General features: G+C 55.3%; 1 non-coding gene across 1 annotated transcript; it reads right to left on the bottom strand.

Annotated features, from left to right (window-relative positions):
* Positions 1–1,614: 1,614 nt before the first annotated feature.
* Positions 1,615–1,686, bottom strand: TRNAW-CCA (transfer RNA tryptophan (anticodon CCA)). The gene has a single exon. It is a non-coding gene; the product is annotated as a tRNA-Trp (tRNA).
* Positions 1,687–5,418: the final 3,732 nt, after the last annotated feature.

A 5,418-nucleotide genomic window follows, 5' to 3' on the forward strand; every position in this document is an offset into this window, starting at 1 on the left:
CAGTTACTGGTGGTTCAGTTTTGTTTATCTTCTCAAAGCCCATTACCAAAGTTCCCTCTGAGTCCGTACAACACAAAAACCTGATGACAAAAACATTCCTAAATTATTACTTACATCAGGGAGAAGTTCCCAGCTGATGCCGTCTCTGCGGATCACTACTCACCCACGCACGCCGTGCTCCAGCATCACCCATTGGGTCCCAATATTGCTCGCGTTTCCCAAGCACTTTGAGGTCACATCTGTGTGGGATTGGTACATTGAAAAGATTGGGTACTTCCCATGGTAGCAAAGCAGTTGAACTCTACCACCTTTGAAATATTATTCCATCTAAAATTGTTTTCCTACACTGTCCTCGACAGTAGCTCCTGTAGTTGGGAAAAAAAAATAAAGTCATAGTGAATTAGTTCTGTCATCCAGACTTTCTTCACTTACACCCCAACAGCAAAACTTAGAGATTTTCACTGTTTTCCCCCCCTGGAACTGGAGTTACTTTACAGCACTAATCTCTTCACTGCATTTTTACAGAGAGGACACACTTTTAAAGCTACCTGAATTGGCAAAGCAACTGGCAAGGCTGGGACAAGGCTCGATGCCACCTTTGGTTTGCAGCCAATTCAGATGACGCCATCCTGCCGTTCAGTTTGGTGCTGGCGGATGGGGGGACCCTGCCACCACCACATCTCCTGACCTTCCAGAACATTCCCCTCCCAGTGCTCCCCGTCCCTCTCCCACTCCGGCTGGAGCACCCACTTAGTTTAAGCAGGGCCAAGCGCACCCATGTTGCACAGAATCACAGGATGGTGGGGGTTAGATGGGAACCTCTGGAGATCATCCAGTCCAAGCCCTGCCGAAGCAGGTTCGCCCAGAGCAGGTGGCACAGGACCTGCATCCAGGCAGGCGTGAATATCTCCAGAGGAGGAGACTCCCCCACCTCTCTGGGCAGCCTGTGCCAGGGCTCTGCCACCCTTACAGTAACAAGTTTTTCCCCTGTCCAGCCTGTGTCCATTGCCCCTTGTCCTGTCGCTGGACACCACTGAAGAAGAGTCTGGCCCCATCCTCTTGACACCTGCCCTTTAGATATTGATCAGCATTGACGAGATCCCCTTTGTAGCCTCTGCTGGACTCTCTCCAGTAGTTCCTTGTCTTTCTTGAACTGGGGAGCCCGGAACTGGACACAGACATGGCCTCACCAGGGCAGAGCAGAGGGGTAGGATGACCTCCCTCAACCCACTGTCAACTCTTCATAACGCACCCCAGGAGACCACTGGCCACAAGGGCATGTTGCTGGCTCATGGGCAACTTGTCTACCAGGACTCCCAGGTCTCTCTCCGCAGAGCTGTTTTCCAGCAGGTCAGCCCCTGATCCAGACTGATGCATGGTCCAGGTTAATTTAAATGTTGTTAATTTTGGGTCTGCCAGGCCCCTCTGCTAGGCTGCAGCACCCCAGATGTCGTGAGCATCAGGGTTGTCCACCCAGAACAAAAATTAGAGCTGAGGGGACACCACTGTAACTCTGCTCTCACTGCCCGGCCCTCTCACTCCACCGCCCCGCTGTCCCCGGGGACCCCAAGCCTGGTCCCGCTCGCTATAAAAATAATCCCCGAAAGCGGGCCGTGACCCCGACGTGATTCGAACACGCAGCCTTCTGATCTGGAGTCAGACGCGCTACCGTTGCGCCACGAGGTCCCGCTATAAGCAGCCTCGGACTGCCTGCAAGAGCCTGAGCACCGCCCCACGCATGCGCGTCCCCACAGGCCCCTCCGCCCAGGCCTTCGCGCCCCTCCGCTGCCCCGGGACCCGCCGCCGCCGCCCCCTGCTCGAACAGGAATCTCGCCGCCGCCCCGAGCCCTCCCGCCCGAACGAGAGCCGCCGCGGGGCTCCCCCGGGCCGCTGCCGGTAGCGGTGGAGCAGCCGCAGCCCCTCACACCAGGCCGCCCAACGGCTTTCAAGCTGCCCGCCCGCCTCGGCCCGCCACGCCCCCCGGTGGGCTGTACCACCGCCCGGGGAGGGGTTGATCCGCGCCCTCTGGCCCAGCCCACCTGCGCTCCGCCCCCCGGCGCCCCGGGCGGTTCCCCCATTCCCCGCCGCCTCTGGTCTGTCCCGGCCCCGGCACCCCCAGATTTAAAGGGACCAGCCCCGGGAGAGGGAGCCCCGTTGCATGCGCTGAGTTCGGTCAGGCGGCTGTCCTCAGAATGGCTTATGTTGTAAGGGACCTTAAAGCCCAGCCAGTGCCACCCCCTGCCCTGGGCAGGGACACCTCCCACCAGCCCAGGTTGCTCCAAGCCCCGGCCAACCTGGCCTTGAACCCCTCCAGGGATGGGGCAGCCACAGCTTCTCTGGGCAACCTGGGCCAGGGGCTCACCGCCCTCACAGCAAACAATTTCTTCCTCAGATCTCAGCTAAATCTCCCCTCTTTCAGTGTAAAACCACTCCTGCTTGTCACACGGCTCCCCTCCCTGATCCAGAGTCCCTCCCCAGAGCCTTCTCTTCTCCAGGCTGAACGATCTCTACTCGCTCAGCCTGTCTTCACAGCAGAGGGGCTCCAGCCCTCCCAGAATTTCCGTGGCCTCCTCTGGACCCTGGATTTTACTGCAGCTTCTGCTTTGCACTGCACTGTGCACATGAAAATGAGTGACTTTGCAGGGCGACTCTCCAGCTGCACTCAGGGCTCGGTGGGAAGAGAGCAGGGTTGGGGGGCGTCCATCTCCCCCCACCTCTGCCCATCTTCCCCCATGGTCCCACCAAACCCACCTCCCCGCCTGCTCCCACCGCGGCTCAGGGCCGCAAGCAGCGTGCGCGAAATAAAACCTGTCTCTCGGAGGGGTATCATAAAGCCGGTTTATTACAGCAGCTGCCGTAGCTGCTTCCCCGCGTGCTCGTACAGCTGGGCCAGGAAAGTGCTTGCTCCAAGTGCAGATGGAGAGACGTACAAACGACCCGCAACAGCATGCTGCTTCCGAGAGCTGGGCCATGGCCGTCCCAAATATTAACCAGCAGGAGACAGATCAATAGGCGAGTCTCTCAGTGCAAACCGCAGTCATGATATGCATCTATAATTTATAGTACAATCTTGTAAACTAGATATGTTACAGCAGAAGCCGTTGGGCTCAGTGTGTATTTACAGCTCCAGGATAGCTGGCAGGCATTAAAAGGAAAGAGGCTCCATCATCCCCGCTCGGTTTGCGGGGCCCTTCCCACGGGGCTGCCCGCGGACATGGCGCTGGCTGGGGATGTTCCTGCACCCCCTGGGGGGGCAGGGAGCAGCTGGGGAAATGCCCCCACAGGCCGGATCCTGCCGCCAGGCACCCGGGAAGGGGCAACGTCCTGGGAGATGATGGGTGTTTCAAGAAAACCCTCCAGGAATATGATGCTCTGCCCCAGCCCCCTTCCCTCCTGCTGAATTACCCGGCCAGCGTTTCTCATTAGCGTGTAGCCCGATAATTACTCAGACAAATGTGGTTTTCCATCTGACTTCAAAAGCCCTTGGCTGCGAGTCTCGCTGGTATCCCGGGAATGAAAGGCATTGTTGTGGGGCTGATTTATGCTTTTAGTACCACCGTGCTCTGACCCGCATTGATCACATTTCCAAATGCTGGTAATTTTTATTACGGGGCCTTTTGAAGCACCAGCTCAGAAAAGGAGGAAGCTTGTCATATACCAAAAAACCCTGATCTCCAAACAGCTATAAAATCCATACTCTAAAAATTCTTATAAAGATTTTTCTCTAGCGTAGGAAACACGATAGGAAGTGACCTGCTCTGTGCGTAGATATGTGCGCTTATTTACAAATGCCACATTTATTTTCTCAAACGTCGAGTACAGTACGGGAGAGGACGCCTGCCTTGCCGGAGACGCTCATTTACCATCCGCCAGCACGCAAGGCTGACCCGGTCTGCTGTCTCTCCAAAGTAGAGAAAAGTCATTTACTGGCATCAGGAAAACAGACTAAAAATAGCTGGTTTCTATGGCTACTGGGGCTGGGAGACTCCTGAGGAACATGTCTGGGTAGGTCCCTTCATGATGAAATCCAGACAGTGGGATAAAAGAAAAGGACAATAAAAAGAGGTTTTAATGCTTTGATCCTCGTTAGGCAGCGTTAGGGAGATGCTGCAAGGACGGTTCTGTGCCTTTCCCTCGGCTTGGTCGTTGTGCGCTTCTGCAGGGATCGATACAGGTTTATTAGGGGGGAATTAGGCAAATTTATTGGATCGAGCGAAATCCCAAAGCAAACACTTAAATTTAAGCAGGGCTTTGTTGACTCAGGGCTTCCTCAGCGTGTGCCTGCTGGAAGCCCGTCTTCGCCTCCTTGTGCTCGTTGTGTACGTGCTTTTGCCTAGGGATGGGTCGGAGACACATTTAGGAGAAATCTGAGTGTTGGGGTCCAGTCCAAGCTCGTCTCTGTAAAGTTAACATTTTTGTAGACACCTCAGTATACAGACTGTCTCTCGGGAGTTACACCAGCATAAAGCAAAGGGCAAATTTGACCCGTATCTTTACACTTGTAATAAACTCCAGGGCAGTGATTAATCCCCAGTGGTTGAAGTCCACGAGCGCATCACTCGTGTGGTCACCACGTGTTACAGGGCGACTGTGCAAAAATAAAGTTACATTCAAGAAATATGCTTTGCGTTTCACCAGCTTTCTGGGTTTTTTTGGCCCAAAGATAAACCCGAAGGTCCCCGCCAAGGACAGCACCGGGGCTGCAAACCCTGAATTCGGGAGGCTGTGCTGATGTGCAAAAATAGGAACAGAACAAGGTCAGCATTTTCCCAAAGCAACGTGAGCTTCCCTCTGCCCACCTGGAGCTGCCTGCGGCTGCCTGCACTCTGTCCTCGCAGTAACCTTCTGAAAAACGCGGTGTTTCGGCGCAGCCACAAAGACCGGTTGTTTTTTTGAACTGTGGGAAGGCAGAGGCGCGGGGAGGTGAGCGGGTGCGGGCTGGGAGGATGGAGCCGGACCGTGACCCTGCGGATTTTATCAGGCTGCCCGCGGTATTTCCCTGCGCAATCCCCCCGCGCTCGCGAGCAGGGGGGCAGCGGGGCAGCACGGACACGTCGAGCAGCTGGGAAAAATCTTGCCCGCGTGAGGGAGAAAGGGCAGCTTCGACCAGGTGATTGCTGGGGAAAAAAAAAAAAAAAGCTTTGTTTTTTTTCTCTTGATTACCACCCGGGATGCAGAAATCGCCCTGCCTGTAGCAAACACAGCACTTGTCTTAAATCCAATGCACTACGTCAAGCCGATGCTCGCGGGGCGCTTGGGTGGAAGCCGTCCGTCCTGCTGCAGAGCATCTGCCTCGGGATCGCCTGGGTTATTCCCTGGTCCTTTTCCACATCTCCGGCAAAACCTTTAAGAACGTGTTACAGGAACGAGAGTTCAAGCTGCAGCTTTTTTCTTGGCTTGCCTGCTACAATTTGTGCA

Source organism: Rissa tridactyla, chromosome 21 (assembly GCF_028500815.1).
Source record: "Rissa tridactyla isolate bRisTri1 chromosome 21, bRisTri1.patW.cur.20221130, whole genome shotgun sequence".
NCBI classification, from domain to species: Eukaryota; Metazoa; Chordata; class Aves; order Charadriiformes; family Laridae; genus Rissa; species Rissa tridactyla.